Source organism: Thalassophryne amazonica, chromosome 5 (genome assembly GCF_902500255.1).
Source record: "Thalassophryne amazonica chromosome 5, fThaAma1.1, whole genome shotgun sequence".
In the NCBI taxonomy this organism is placed as follows: Eukaryota; Metazoa; Chordata; class Actinopteri; order Batrachoidiformes; family Batrachoididae; genus Thalassophryne; species Thalassophryne amazonica.
In genome coordinates, this window is record NC_047107.1 from 60,944,491 (window position 1) to 60,959,474 (window position 14,984).

Consider the following 14,984-nt stretch of genomic DNA (forward strand, 5'->3'; position numbering starts at 1 on the left):
CAACTGTAATTTGTTCTTGCTGACCTTATGTCCTTCCCTGGCTAGGTGAGTAGGTGGCCAAAGTGTCTGTGATGCAGGTATCTTTGTCATGAGAGGGCTATCAGAATGTCGTCTACGTACAAGAAAATCTGGCTACCACCTGATGGTACAAATTTGGCCATACTAGCTGACATTACTTGTGAATAAATGGTTGGGCTTTCAGCATATCCTTGTGGCAATCGTGTGTATGTATACCTTTGTCCTGCGTATGTGAAAGCGAACCAGAACTGCCTGTCTGGATCAACCGGGACAGACAAAGAAAGCATTACTAATATCAACGACAGTAAATACTTTAGCATCTGGTCGCAACGAATTTAACAACGTGTACGGATCCGGGACACAAGGAGCTCTTTGAACAACAGCATTGTTGACAGCTTGTAGGTCTTGCACCATTCTCCAACCTACGGAGGGAGGAGCCTTTTTTACCGGAAAGATAGGTGTGTTACATGGTGAATCGGGGCAGGGGATCAAGACTCCTGCCTTCAATAGATCTTGTATTACCGGTCGGATCCCTTCCGTCGCATCGGGGTCTCAAAGGGTACTGCCGGACACATGGGCAATATTCCGTTTTGGTCTAATTTGCACTGGTAGGGCTCCTTGTACTAGCCCTACATCAGAGGGTCCCTTGGGACCAGAGGGTAGGTGGACCTTCCACCAACCTCTGCTCATCCTCTGGATTCAATAAATATGATCATGCTGTCTGTTGAGTGATTATCGCAATGGTCAACACTACTCCCTGCTTCCAAATCCGTTCTATGGAGAAGGAGTACACGGAATAGACCGGTGGAAGGACTGAAAAATTCTCCACTCCCTGGATGGGATTCAACCCAATCGGTTCGCATTTATGCCCTCTTTGACCATAACCCTAGGCTTTGCCAAGTCACGAGATATGGTTTGAAGAGGGACACATGGAAGGGAGTCCCAGTCCTATGTAATCTCTGAATTTCTGGAGGAACATGAGAGACCGCAATTGCGCTCTATTTTTCCCATCATGGTAAATACAGTCCTGCTACTGCAGATGTTGGGGTTACTTCCTCCAAGAGGCTCTCATAGTTACCGTCCAGGTCCTGGAGTACCCTTGAACCACATGTGACATGGAGATCTTACCGGTTCATGTGTTTTGTTCGGGATGAGACAACAATGTGTTAGCAACGACAAGAACAGATGCACCAAAGAGGTGGGGCTAGCATCTCGTAGTTTCAGAAAATATATAGTAGCAGTTTAAGGCGTAATTTGAGCCTAAAGTAAAGACCTGCAGCTGATGTGTCGTTTTACATCGCAACAGTCCATTGTCCGACACTAGAGACAGTCCCAATGCATTAAGACCATCTCGTCCGAGAAGATTAAACCGGACATGGGGGCATCATCAATACAGAGATGCAACATGACTTCCCTTCTGGGTCTCTAGATCCACACGGTTGGACACAGGGACAGCACATGTCTTCCATTGGCTGCTCTTACCCAAAATGTTTCATCACTGGGCTGTAACCCTACCGGCCATGAGCAACATGTTGTTTTACATGCGCCCGAATCGCATAGGAAAACAACATGCTTCCCATTCATCATTAAAGTCACTTCCGGTTTAGGTACATCACTCATCAGCAGATCTTGAAGGTTTAGATCTGCCTCAGGGACTAAAGGTCCCGTTGATGTTGCTTGTCGGGCGGTAGTCATTGAGGATTCTGTGTTCTTTGTGGGCAGTCCTTGGCGAAATGTCCTAATTTGCCGCAAACCCAACATCATTTGACCTTCCAGCCCAGGGCTTTGGGGGAGCTGACTGGCCTTGGCCTGCCAATTTCCTTGCCTGTCCTGCTTCCATTACCTCTGTGGGTTTGATTGAAAACGTCCTCGGGGTGGGCCTCTAAAACGGCCCCGCCCACGAGGTGGTCCGAATTTTCTGCCTTGAAAAAAGACTTGGCCTTCCTGCCATTCAGACTCATCAGAATAGAAGGTAGTCACCTGTTTCCTTTTTGGGGCTGCCTTTTTTGTTTTCAGATTTCTTTCTGCGTGTATGCGTGGTCTACATACTCTTGTAACCAGCTTTTGGGAGCGTTATCATGTGTTTGTCTACCCATGCTCGGATATCTGATCTGGAGTTGGCATGGAGTGCATTTTCAATTGTTGTTCATACACGCTATCATTTTCAGTGGTAGAAGACCACTGTGCACTTTAAAACTTTTCCATTCGATGTCGATAGTCTTCGAATGGTTCATCATCTTTCTGTTTTGTGCGATTTATTCTGTGTAATTTGACTTCTGCTGGTATTTCTGCTTAATTCTCAGCAGTAGTGCGGCCAATCGATCTTCCAATTCCTTACTATCATGGGCTAATGGAGTGTGGTCTGCTCTGCAGGATCCCAATCTCCTTTTACATCAGCCCAATCCTTTGTCACAGTTGCCATTATGACTTGTTGAACTTCATCCCCTCTAAGATTGTAGGATTTAACCAAAGGGTTATGTCAATAAGTACTGGGCTACATCTTTCGGGGGAGTTACACCTTCCACAGCTGCTTAACGTCTGCTTGTGTCCAAGTTCGGTACACAAGAATAGTTCTTGGTCCTGAGTATGTGGATTTGCCACATGAATCATTGGATAGACTCCTGATCCACCTGGTTCCTGATCAGCCGGTGGGGATGATGGTCCAGGTTGATTTTCTTCATCTTTTAGTGTTTGGATCGTGTTCTCATGACGTGTTGTGTAGGGTCTACATATGATGGGGGTGTCCCTGCGGTAAATATAGAGTTTATTCTCCTTTATTTCAGCTTCTGGCTGACTGTGTTTGTAGTATCCAATTTTACTACCATTTCTACTTTTGGAGCCGCAGGCCCTGTCTCATTATCTTCTTGTCTGTGAAACATCACGTTCCCTGCTCCTTCTTATCATTTACTGTTTCTTTCTGTCTTTCCTTTGCTTCTCTAAGGCCTTCTTTCGTTTCTCAACTTCTCTTTCCATGCTACAATTTCACCTTGACCTTCTTTTCTTTCTTTTTCCACTTGTTCCACACTTTTTCTCAATACTGTTCTTTAGTTTAGTTAATGACTCTTTCTGCAGGCGTCCATCAAATCCATGATCTTTTATCCACTTATCTAAGTGTTTTGTTGAATTTGGATCAATTTTATTCAAGTATATCCAATCTTTTGTTTTAGATCGTCCGGGACTAGGTCTCTCATTTTTACTGTTAGATTTTTCCCATTTTGTGGGCCATCTACTTGTCATAAGATTCTGAGTCAAATCATGGGCCTCAAATTCAATGTTTTGAAGTTAAATAACTAATAAATAAGGTCAACATAATAATTTCCTTTGGTACATGAAACTAGAACAGGTGTTTAATTTTCAGCCAGACAGGACCTTGCACTAATCCATTGTGATATACATTGTTACAAGTTGGAAAGGCAAATCATTATGTGGTAAAAAGTTTAGTGAGTAGCTCCAGTAAAGTTTTAATTCACATACTGTCTAAGCTGAGAAGTTAGTCCAACTCAAACACTTTGAGGAAATGGGTTACCTCAAACCAATTAGGAAAACTCCAAAAAAAAAATGTTATGCTATATGATGCTGTAATACAAAGGAAGCCTTTTCTGCATACACGCAACAAACAGAGTCACTTGAGGGATGCCAAAGCACATTTGGACAACCCAGCTTCATTTTGGAATAAAGTTCTGTGCACTGATGAAACTAAATTTGTTGTATGGCTGGGGTGCCTGGCTGCCTTTGTTTCTGTCTTCTGTTCTCTGTCTTTTGTTTTTCTTCCAGGTGGCATGCGTTCAGGACTGAGTGGCTGTGTGGCTGAGTTATCAGGACCTCACCCTGATCACCTGAAGCTTGTCATGTGCAGCTCGTCAGGACTCACAGCTGTGGTGCATCTTTATGGATTGGGGCATGGTTGCATTTAAGTCTGGAGTACACACTGTGTACTCCAGACTCGACCTTGTGACCAGACGGGTGAGATCGTCGTCTAGAGAGCCATCTCATCATCATGGATGCAGAGACCGTACCAGGTTTGATGCCATGGTCTGTGAAAGAGGAGGGGGTGAGGTCTCACGCTCGTCAGCACACTTCCTGAGGTACTTTAGGTTTTGTGACTAACATGAGTACAGTCAGTAGATGTGGTGTCCCTCAGACCTTATTATATTGAGCTGTTATGTTAGTGTTTAATCAGCTTCCACTGCAGTGGAGAATTGAACTGGGTGTTCCATGCCTGCAGGGTGGGAAGCTGATTGGTGATTAAGCCAGGAAGTGTTTGCTGTTTATGTACACCTTTGAGTGGTCTCTCTGTGTGGAGTGGTGGACTCACATGATGGTTTCTTCTTTCACAGACTCGGTTGGTCGCGGCCACCTGGGGGGTGTCGGCGGGGTCCTTGGGTCCGAACTGTTCTGGCTCCGGACCGTTGTGCTGCTGGGAGCGCACCGTCTTTCCACCTCACCAGACCGCGCACTTATTTGTTTGTAATTCAGCACTCACTGTTATGTTATTAAATTCTGTTATCCTTTGTACCGTGCTCTGCTTATTTTATACTGGGTCCTTCAAACGCTGGGGTCCTCCGCCCGCGTCCGACACATAACAGTAGTCTCTGGCCAATACATCACAGACCCAGCGGTAGCAGAGGCGGTACTGTGCCGGGAAGGCGGCGGCAGCAGACGTCAGAAGTTATCCGGACCAGTTGCGAGTGCTCTCCGCCCGGATGGTGCGTGTCGGAGAACCCATTATTGAATAGTGATTTGAGCTCTCTTGCAGCCGTGTTCCTGTGTTGTTGCCTTATCCGTGGGTTGTTGTGGAGTGTGAATAGCGACGGCTTCGCGTCACACTTTGACCGGATAAGAGGTAAGACGGGAGCTGCATGAGTGTGCCTTTAATGGGTGTACGCGCACGGCGGAGTTCTGTGGCACGGGTCGCTGTGCTTCCTGTTGTTACAGTTGTAGCCCCGTTTCCCTGGGTGAAGATAGCTACTGCGTCTGTTGTGTCAGCTCCGGCGTAATTTAGTTGAAGCACATTTTGGTTGTGTGTTACACGTAGCTGCGCACTGGGAAAGCAGCATGAGTTGTTTTCTCGGTTACCAAAGGGGTTTTTTATTTTTAGCACTTTGGCTCCCCCTGTTGGTGACTGAGTCACATTACCGTCATAGCTCTTAAGGTGGAACAGGTGTGTTCCATTTGTTTGAGCTTGACGGTATAAGTCACTTATTAGTTTTGTGTTGGTTCATTTTTTGTGTGTTTTTTTGAGTTGGTTTTTGTGTGGGATTTTCTACACTATTAGTGTTCTGGGGTCGTGACCTTGCAGGCTGTCTGGAGTATGGACAGGACTCAGGTGACCTTGTGTTGGTCTGTTAGTCTTTCTTTTTATTTCTTTTGGTTTCACCTCCCAGGGTTTGATGGGACAGTCCTCTGGGGGGTGATGGGGGGGTAATTGGGTTGTTTTTCTTTTTTCTTTTTTCTTTGTTTTTTTTGTTTTTGTTGTGCCTTCTCCTCTCTCTGGCTCCAGCCGTGTAAGCCGTAGGTTGTCGGCGTTGCTGGAGTGGTGCAGTTCGGTTATGCTGGGCGTTTCCCAGATAACCTCTGCACCCGGAGGGGGGGGGGGGGTTCGGGGTGTTGTTTTTTTGTTGATTCCCTGTTCCACCTCCGGCTTCAGCGCGCCTTTGAGCCATCTGCCATCGGCATAGCTGAGGTTTGGGGCAGTGGAATATACCCGCAGCTGGTGGCTGGTTTGGAAGTCGGAGGGGTGGCGCCATTTTGTGCCGTCTGCCATTACCGCTGTTCCACTCCTCCCGGTTGACTTCTGGGGTATAGTCGTGGTTGGTGACACTGGACGTACTTCCAGTTTCCACTGCGCCGAGGGGGTGGGGTTGGGGTTGTTTTGTTTGTATGTTTTTTTTTCTTTTGTTTTTCCCCCAGTTTCCGCCCTCAGGTGTGACTGTGGTGTCCTCTGAGGGGGAAAGGGCTGTGGGTCCATCTAGCCATAGACGGCCGAGGCTGGGTCTGTTAGTCATGAGGGGGGGCGTCTCCGGGGTTTGATGGAACGGTCCTCTGGGAGGCGCTGGGAGTCCCCGTGGGTGACTTTGGATCCCAGAGGGACCTCGGCTGTGGTTATTACTCCTGGAGCTGGCGGGATGTCCTCTGGGGGGTGTTGGTCCCTACATGTCATCGGGGGGGGGGGGGGTGTTAGTGTTTTTTGTTTGCAAACTTAAGTTTGGGTTGTGCTTTTCTTTTCTCCTCTTCCCGGGGTTTGATGGGACGGTCCTCTGGGGGGGGGGGGGGGGGGGGGGGTTGGTTTGGTTGTTTGTGTTTGTCTTTTTTGTTTTATGACTAATCAGACTTTAAACAAGGTTGGACAAAGGCTGACCGCACAGGTTCAAGAACTCCTGGCCACACCTGTGCAAATTGAATGACAGAAACAAAGGCAAAGATGCAGTCAGAGGAGATGACGTCAACAGTTCTGTTAAATGAAGATTCAGTTGGAAGATGAATGCAGATACTGTTTCCAGCCATGGTCCCTGGAGGGGGGTGTTTTTCCTGGGCCAGGTTTGTGTGGTCGCCGGGAGGCTTCCCGTGAGGGTGGGGTGCTGTTGTATGGCTGGGGTGCCTGCGCTGCCTTTTGTTTCTGTCTTCTGTTCTCTGGTTTTGTTTTTCCTTCCAGGTGGCATGCGTTCAGGACTGAGTGGCTGTGTGGCTGAGTTATCAGGACCTCACCCTGATCACCTGAAGCTTGTCATGTGCAGCTCGTCAGGACTCACAGCTTGGTGCATCTTTATGGATTGGGGCATGGTTGCATTTAAGTCTGGAGTACACAGTGTGTATTTGCCGAGACTCGACCTTGTGACCAGGACGGGGAGATTGTCATCTAGAGAGCCATCTCATCATCATGGATGCCAGAGACCGTACCAGGTTGATGCCATGGTCTGTGAAAGAGGAGGGGGGTGAGGTCTCACGCTCGTCAGCACAACTTCCTGAGGTACTTTAGGTTTTGTGACTACACATGAGTACAGTCAGTAGATGTGGGTCCCTCAGACCTTATTATATTGAGCTGTTATGTTAGTCGTTTAATCAGCTTCCACTGCAGTGGAGAATTGAACTGGGTGTTCCATGCCCTGCAGGGTGGGAAGCTGATTGGTGATCTAAGCCAGAAGTGTTTGCTGTTTATGTACACCTTTGAGTGGTCTCTCTGGTGTGGAGTGGTGGATCTCACCATGCATGAGTTTCTCTTCTTCACCAGCACCTCGGTTGGTCGTGGCCACCTGGGGGGGTTGTCTGGCGGGCGTCCTGGGTCCGAACTGTTCTGGCTCCGGACCGTTTGTGCTGCTGGGAGTGCACCGTCTTTCCACCTCGCCAGAGCCCCGCGCACTTATTTGTTTGTAATTCAGCACTCACTATTCTGTTATTAAATTCTGTTATCCTTTGTACCGTGCTCTGCTTATTTTATACTGGGTCCTTCAAACGCTGTGCCCGGTCCCTCCGCCCGCGTCCGACACATAACAAAATTTGAATTATCTGGATATAACAAAGGACGGTATGCATGGCTGAAAAAGAACACAGCATTTTGAAGAAAAACACTTGCTACCTATAGTAAAATTTGGAGGTGGTTCCATCATGCTGTGGGGCTGTGTGGCCAGTTGCAGGTACTGGGAATGGCTTGTTAAAGTGAAGGTCACATGGATTCCAGTCAATATCAGCCAGATTTTTGAGAACAATGTTCATGAATCAGTGACAAAGTGATGTTGAGCTGGGACTGGATCTTTCAATAAGGACAACAACCCTAAACACTGCTCAAAATCTTCTACATAAGGCATTCATGCAGAGGAACAAGTACAGCGTTCTGGAATGGCCCATCTTAGTCCCCAGACATGAATATTATGAAAATCTGTGGTGCTGATTTTAAGCGGGCTGTCCCTGCTCGGAAACAACAAACCTGAGATGTTTTGTAAAGAAGAATGGTCCAAAATACCTTCAACCAGAATACAGACTCCCACTGGAAGCTACAGGAAGCATTTAGAGGTGTTATTCTGCCAAAGGAAGGATCTACTAAATATTGATGTATTTTTTTTCTGGTTGGGTGCCCAAATTTTATGCACCCTGCCTAATTTTGTTTAAAGAATTATTCCACACTTTCTGTAAATCCTATAAACTTCATTTTACTTCTCAAATACAGTAGTGTTCAGAATAATAGTAGTGCTATGTGACTAAAAAGATTAATCCAGGTTTTGAGTATATTTCTTATTGTTACATGGCAAACAAGGTAGAATAGAATAGAATAGAATAGAATAATTCTTTATTGTCCACCGATGTGGAAAATTGTCTTCGGCTCACCAGCACAAGAAAGATAACACTAAAATACAAAAAAAAAAAAAAAAACAGTCATAAAACAGTCATACAAACACAAGAATAAAATAAAGATAAGATACATAAAATACATGGAAGTAAAGGAAGAAGTAGAATAAGACCTAGTAAGATAAATAAAACGTAAAATAAGATCTAATAAAATCAAATAAAACAGAAGTAAAGCAGTTCAGGTTTTATTTGTGGAGTGGTCACTTTTTTGAGTTCATTATGGCAACAGCATTTAGTATAAAAGATTTTTTTAAAGACACCGTTGGCCAGAGGAGCTCTGTAGCGGCCTCCCAGACTTCAAGAGCTCAAACTGACAGGACAGAGGATGAGAGCTGTCTGCCAGGACTCTCTGAGCTATCCTCCTCATCCTGTCAGTGTAAATGTGGGCCAGAGGCTTCTGGGGTTTTCCCACAATTTTCCCTGCCATTTTTACAATTCTATTTAATTTGTCCTTACATTTACAACTCAAGTGACCAAACCAAACACAAAGATGAAATGTTAAAATACTCTCAATAGGTGCAGAATACACAAGCTCTAAAATCTGCGGATTAACACCAAGACAACTCAATCTTGTAAGAAGACTGAGTCGCTGTGAACATTTCTTAAAGATAAAATCAGTGTTTTCAGAGAAGCTCAAGTGACTGTCAAGAACTGTACCAAGATATTTAAAAGTTTCCACCATTTCAACAAGCTGGCCATCAAGTACCAGTATATTCAGTAGATTCTCAGAAATCCAACAAGACCAAGCATTCATAATACAACCCCTGGCAAAAATTATGGAATCACTGGCCTCGGAGGATGTTCATTCAGTTGTTTAATTTTGTAGAAAAAAAGCAGATCACAGACATGACACAAAACTAAAGTCATTTCAAGTGGCAACTTTCTGGCTTTAAGAAACACTATAAGAAATCAAGAAAAAAAAGATTGTGGCAGTCAGTAACGGTTACTTTTTTAGACCAAGCAGAGGAAAAAAATATGGAATCACTCAATTCTGAGGAAAAAATTATGGAATCACCCTGTAAATTTTCATCCCCCAAATTAACACCTGCATCAAATCAGATGCTCATTGACACTGACCCTATGCCATGACATTGACCCTATGTGTCTTTTTGCAAGGAATGTTTTTGCAGTTTTTGCTCTATGGCAAGATGCATTATCATCTTGAAAAATGATTTCATCATCCCCAAACATCCTTTCAATTGTCCAAAATATCAACATAAACGTGTGCATTTATTGATGATATATGACAGCCATCTCCCCAGTGCCTTTACCTGACATGCAGCCCCATATCATCAATGACTGTGGAAATTTACATGTTCTCTTCAGGCAGTCATCTTTATAAATCTCATTGGAAAGGCACCAAACAAAAGTTCCAGCATCATCACCTTGCCCAATGCAGATTCGAGATTCATCACTGAATATGACTTTCATCCAGTCATCCACAGTCCACAATTGCTTTTCCTTAGCCCATTGTAACCTTGTTTTTTCAGTTTAGGTGTTAATGATGCCTTTCGTTTAGCTTTTCTGTATGTAAATCCCATTTCCTTTAGGCGGTTTCTTACAGTTCGGTCACAGACGTTGACTCCAGTTTCCTCCCATTCGTTCCTCATTTGTTTTGTTGTACATTTTTGATTTTTGAGACATATTGCTTTAAGTTTTCTGTCTTGACGCTTTGTCTTCCGGTCTACCAGTATGTTTGCCTTTAACAACCTTCCCATTGTTTGTATTTGGTCCAGAGTTTAGACACAGCTGACTGTCAACAACCAACATCTTTTGCAACATTGCGTGATGATTTACTCTCTTTTAAGAGTTTGATAATCTTCTCCTTTGTTTCAATTGACATCTCTCGTGTTGGAGCCATGATTCATGTCAGTCCACTTGGTGCAACAGCTCTCCAAGGTGTGTTCACTCCTTTTTAGATGCAGACTAACGAGCAGATCTGATATGATGCAGGTGTTAGTTTTGGGGATGAAAATTTACAGGGTGATTCCATAATGTTTTCCTCAGAATTGAGTGATTCCATATTTTTTTCCTCTGCTTGGTCTAAAAAGTAACCGTTACTGACTGCCACAATTTTTTTTCTTGATTTCTTATAGTGTTTCTTGAAGCCAGAAAGTTGGCATTTGAAATGACTTTAGTTTTGTGTCATGTCTGTGATCTGCTTTTTTTCTACAAAATTAAACAACTGAATGAACATCCTCCGAGGCCGGTGATTCCATAATTTTTGCCAGGGGTTGTAGCACTACTATTATTCTGAACACTACTGTATCACTGTGTTTGTTTGCTATATCGTATAACTAACTGAAATTTCTGATCCAAATTTCTCATCATCAGGGGTACCCAGACCTTTACACACAACTATATATATATATATATATATATATATATATATATATATATATATATATACTGTATTTACTATCATACTTTACTGCTTTTCACTTGTCTTTTGTCTTCTGAGAGTACTGCACACAGCAAAAATTCCCCAACACTTACATTGCTTCAGAAAGCTTTAAGTGAGCAGTTTCCACACATCTTCACAACTAAGTGGATGCAGGCTGTGCCTAGGATTCTAGAACATAACTAAGGAGTTATGGATCCTTGAAAAAGGGAATGAACCATTTTCATATGACGACCGCTGTTCCTGGTAAATGGAGCAGAAAAAAGTATGAAAAACTCAACCACATTGAGCCCTTGTGGACACTTGGGTGACCATCTCCCTGTTAAGGCCTGTTGCCCTGCCAAGTACCTATAGTTCATTGTCAACATCCTGGTCATCAACTGATATCCAGCTGATGATGGTGGGGAAAGAGAAGATGGGCATGAAATTGTTTCATATATAGGTAGACACCAGGGGAGGATGGATATTTTCTGGCTCACTGACCTCCACGACCTGTGCATCATTAGCCTGGATGTGTTAACCTGCTGGGGACCTGTGAGCATGTGCTTGAGGAAACCATTACCCTCACCACAGAGGCCATGGTCCTCCAGTCAGGTCAGTGGAACAGAACAGGTCCAAGGGATGGTGAACCCATAAGACTGGAAAATCATCAAATGCAAATGCTTAAGCTGAAAAAAATTAAGGCTGGAGGAGTGGCACATGTTAGCAGCTCAACCAGGCCTTCTGCAGCTTATATAAGTGCAGCACCACCACTAGCTAAAATACCTTCTTCACCATAATGTAGACATTTTTGCAGCTAGAAATAACAATCGGGCTGGTCCAACACAGCACACGTTTTCCAGATGTTGCTCCATTAACATCTCCTTTTCTTCTGAAACAAACCCAGAAGACATTTATGAAAAATTACATGAAGCCGTCATTTAAAATGTGAACACATTTTGTTTTTGAGTCCAGTTATACAAACTTGTACTGAAGGTGTCTCTAACATGGCAGAGTTCTGGCTTTGCCATTTAGAAGAAGAACTTTGCTGTCACTGTGCATATACATACATACAATGATTTAACCCATCCTAATTACAGTTAGACACCATCCAACCACTAGGAGCAGTGAGCGGCCACAGTCCGGGGCCTGGGAAAGAAATCTAGATGTAGAGATGCTTCCTTGGTCAGGCACAGAGAAAGAAATGTTTTGATTGTGGGAGGAAATGGGAGTGGCCGGGGGGGGAACATGCAAACTCCACACAGAAAGGGCAGGCTTTTCTTGCTGTGAGGCAACAGTGCTAATCACATATCCACCGGGCTGTCATGTTCAGAGTTCAAATGGTCTATTGTCCCAAAGCGATGTACTTTCTTTACTCAAATGCAGGGGTGCATTTTTTATAGAAACTTTAACCCTATGGTCACCTTAGCTATACGTGACAGCAAGTGATGAGCTGTCATTCACTTTCAATCAGAGTGGGTATTTTACAGTGACAAGATACAACAACTGCTATTATGCAGCTAGGTGGAGCCAACATAGATATCTCTTTTATGCAAATGCTGAGTTGTGCGACACGGCAACTGCCAAACACCAAAGCAAATAACCCAAGACAGTAGAATATGTTCAAAGTAGCTCTGTTTCTGTACAAATTTGATATATTGACTTTTTCTCACATATTTTGTAACCCAGACAGCACACGTACATCTCCCTGATGTCAGCATGATGTAAGTTCCATTGCGGAGATGTCTCTGTAATGGCCTTTTGACTTAACTTTGGAAAGAAACAAATAAATAAAAACTGATTAAGAGTAACATTTCTCATAACTCATCTTGAACTGCTTACCTGGGATCGGGTCACAGGGGGAACAGCTCCAGCAGGGACCCCAAACTTCCCTTTCCCGGGCCACATGACCACCTCTGACTGGAGGATCTTGAGGCATTCCCAGGCCAGTGGGGAGACATAATCTCTCCACCTAGTACTGGGTCTTATCTGGGGTCCTCCTCCCAGATGGACGGTGCCTGGAACACCTCCCTGGGAGGTGCCCAGGGGGCATCCTTACCAGATGCCTGAAACCCACTCATCTGGCTCCTTTCAACATGAAGGAGCAGCAGCTCTACTCCGAGCTCCGCATGGATGACCGAGCTTCTCACCTTATCTCTAAGGGAGACACCAGTCACCCTCCTCAGGAAGCACATTTTGGCCGATTGTACCCGCGATCTAGTTATTTCGGTCATGACCCAAACCATCATGACCATAGGTGAGAGTAGGAATGAAGATTGACCAGTACATCGAGAGCTTCGGGTTTTGTTCAGCTCCTTTTTCGTCACACAGTATGGCAGAGGGAATGCAATACCGCCCCTGCTGCACCGATCTCCGGCAAACCTCACACTCCATTATCCCCTCACTCGTGAGGTATTTGAACTCCTTGACTCATAATTAGATAAAGAAACTGGTGTGGACTTGGTGGACTAAGCAACTGCAAATGACACTACATTATGTGTGCATAGTATTTTTGAGATTCAAGATTTCTTTGTCATTTCAACTTGTGAAAGGTGTAAAGTGGAATGAAATTTCATTGCCACTGTCTCCACGCAAAAACAAAGATGAATAAAAATTAAATAGCAAATCTACTAAAAAACAGATATACTACTTGTATGTGCATGCAAACAGAATGGTGGAAAAATGAATATATAAAATAACAGATATGCTATAAATACTATCAATAACAGAATATACTAAATTTTAATATATATACGGGGAACAAGGTTTTTTCCAGAACCTGGATGTTCTGCTCTGAATGCCCCAATAATGTCTGCCTGAGGGCAGAAGGAAGAACACTCTGTAGTTGTGATGTGTGGTGTCTGCAATGATTTTTTTTTTTTTTTTTTTTTGTGGCTTTTGACAGGTAGTGGCTGGGGGGCAATGTCCTTGATGGGAGTGAGGAGCGCGCCAATGACCTTCTCAGCGGTTCTCACAGTCTAAGTCTGTGCAGGGCCTTGCAGTCCATGGCAGTGCAGCTCTCATGCCAGATAGAGATGCAGTGTGTTAGGATGTTCCCGACTGTGCCCCTGTAGAAAGTGGTGAGGAGAAAGGAAAGAGGTAAGCTCTCTTTCGCCAACTGAGGAAGTGCAGTTGCTGCTGGACTTTCTTGGTCAGGAGGATGTGTGCCTGGCAGTGGTGGGCACAGATGATCAAAAAATTAACTTGGATAGCAGGTAATCAGATAACTGAAAAGTTATCTTTGATAAAGATAAAACAATAAACCACCAAAAATGTATTGGAAGTTACAGATAACCGATAAATTCCAATATTGTCTCGGTACATTTGCAACTACTAATAAACTGAATTTGAGTTTTAACGCCAGAATGGCTTCTACTAGAATTAAAAGTGACAACAGAGCCAAACAATGAGCCTACACTTTTGTCTTTTAACATCCTGCCCCTGCTAGAAGTTCTTATTTACTACACAGCTTCCAGCACAGAGACACTCTGAGAGCAGCCATAAAGCCCAACTCTTTGCCAATCACAACACTCTGGTCAGGCGGAGGTCTTGAAAAGTAAAGTCATGCTGACTTATAGTTCTGATTTATAAATAACATTAATACCGATAGAATAACTCCATTAATGTCAATTCTGTAATTTGTACAAAGGTAAAATATAACATATATCTTTTAATGTTGAATAATGCACTAATTCTGAGGTTTTGTAACAAACACTGATAGATCGCAAAGAATTCTGGGTAAAAGTGCCTCTGCTAAACACTGATTGGTTCAGTCATTCATTATGTAACCAACACATTAATGTGATGCTCCTCCAAAAAAAAAAGGACTCAATAAATGGCTTTTGTACTGTGTGAAAACATTCAGCTGGTTGAACGAAGTCAAACGAAAGGTTGACATTAGGGCTGCACGATATTGGAAATTAGTGCGATATGCGATATGGATGTCTAGTATTGCGATAATGATATTGTCGCGATATTTTTTATTTTTACCTAAAAATGCAATATACATGACCAATAAGAAAAAATATCTAAAAATAAATCTCTAAACTTAAAGTGCCATTGAGAAGTATTGGAAGCTAGAGCTTTACAACAAAAAAACTGAAAACAATCCCTTGCTGTTTTGTACCTGAAATATTAAAATATGTTTATTATCACTAAATGTGATGTGCAAATAGACTTGCTTTCTTAATTTTTAATATATCAAAAAATGTAAACTTAAAAGTATCCAGGCCTTCACTGAGTGAAA

General features: G+C 43.6%; 1 long non-coding RNA gene across 1 annotated transcript; it reads right to left on the minus strand.

Annotated features, from left to right (window-relative positions):
• Positions 1–444: 444 nt before the first annotated feature.
• LOC117509798 lies at positions 445–14,767 on the minus strand. Its single transcript, XR_004560527.1, has 4 exons — positions 14,635–14,767; positions 4,426–4,435; positions 2,077–2,079; positions 445–456 (listed from the first exon to the last, which is right to left on the minus strand). It is a non-coding gene; the product is annotated as an uncharacterized LOC117509798 (long non-coding RNA).
• Between the last annotated feature and the right edge of the window lie 217 nt (positions 14,768–14,984).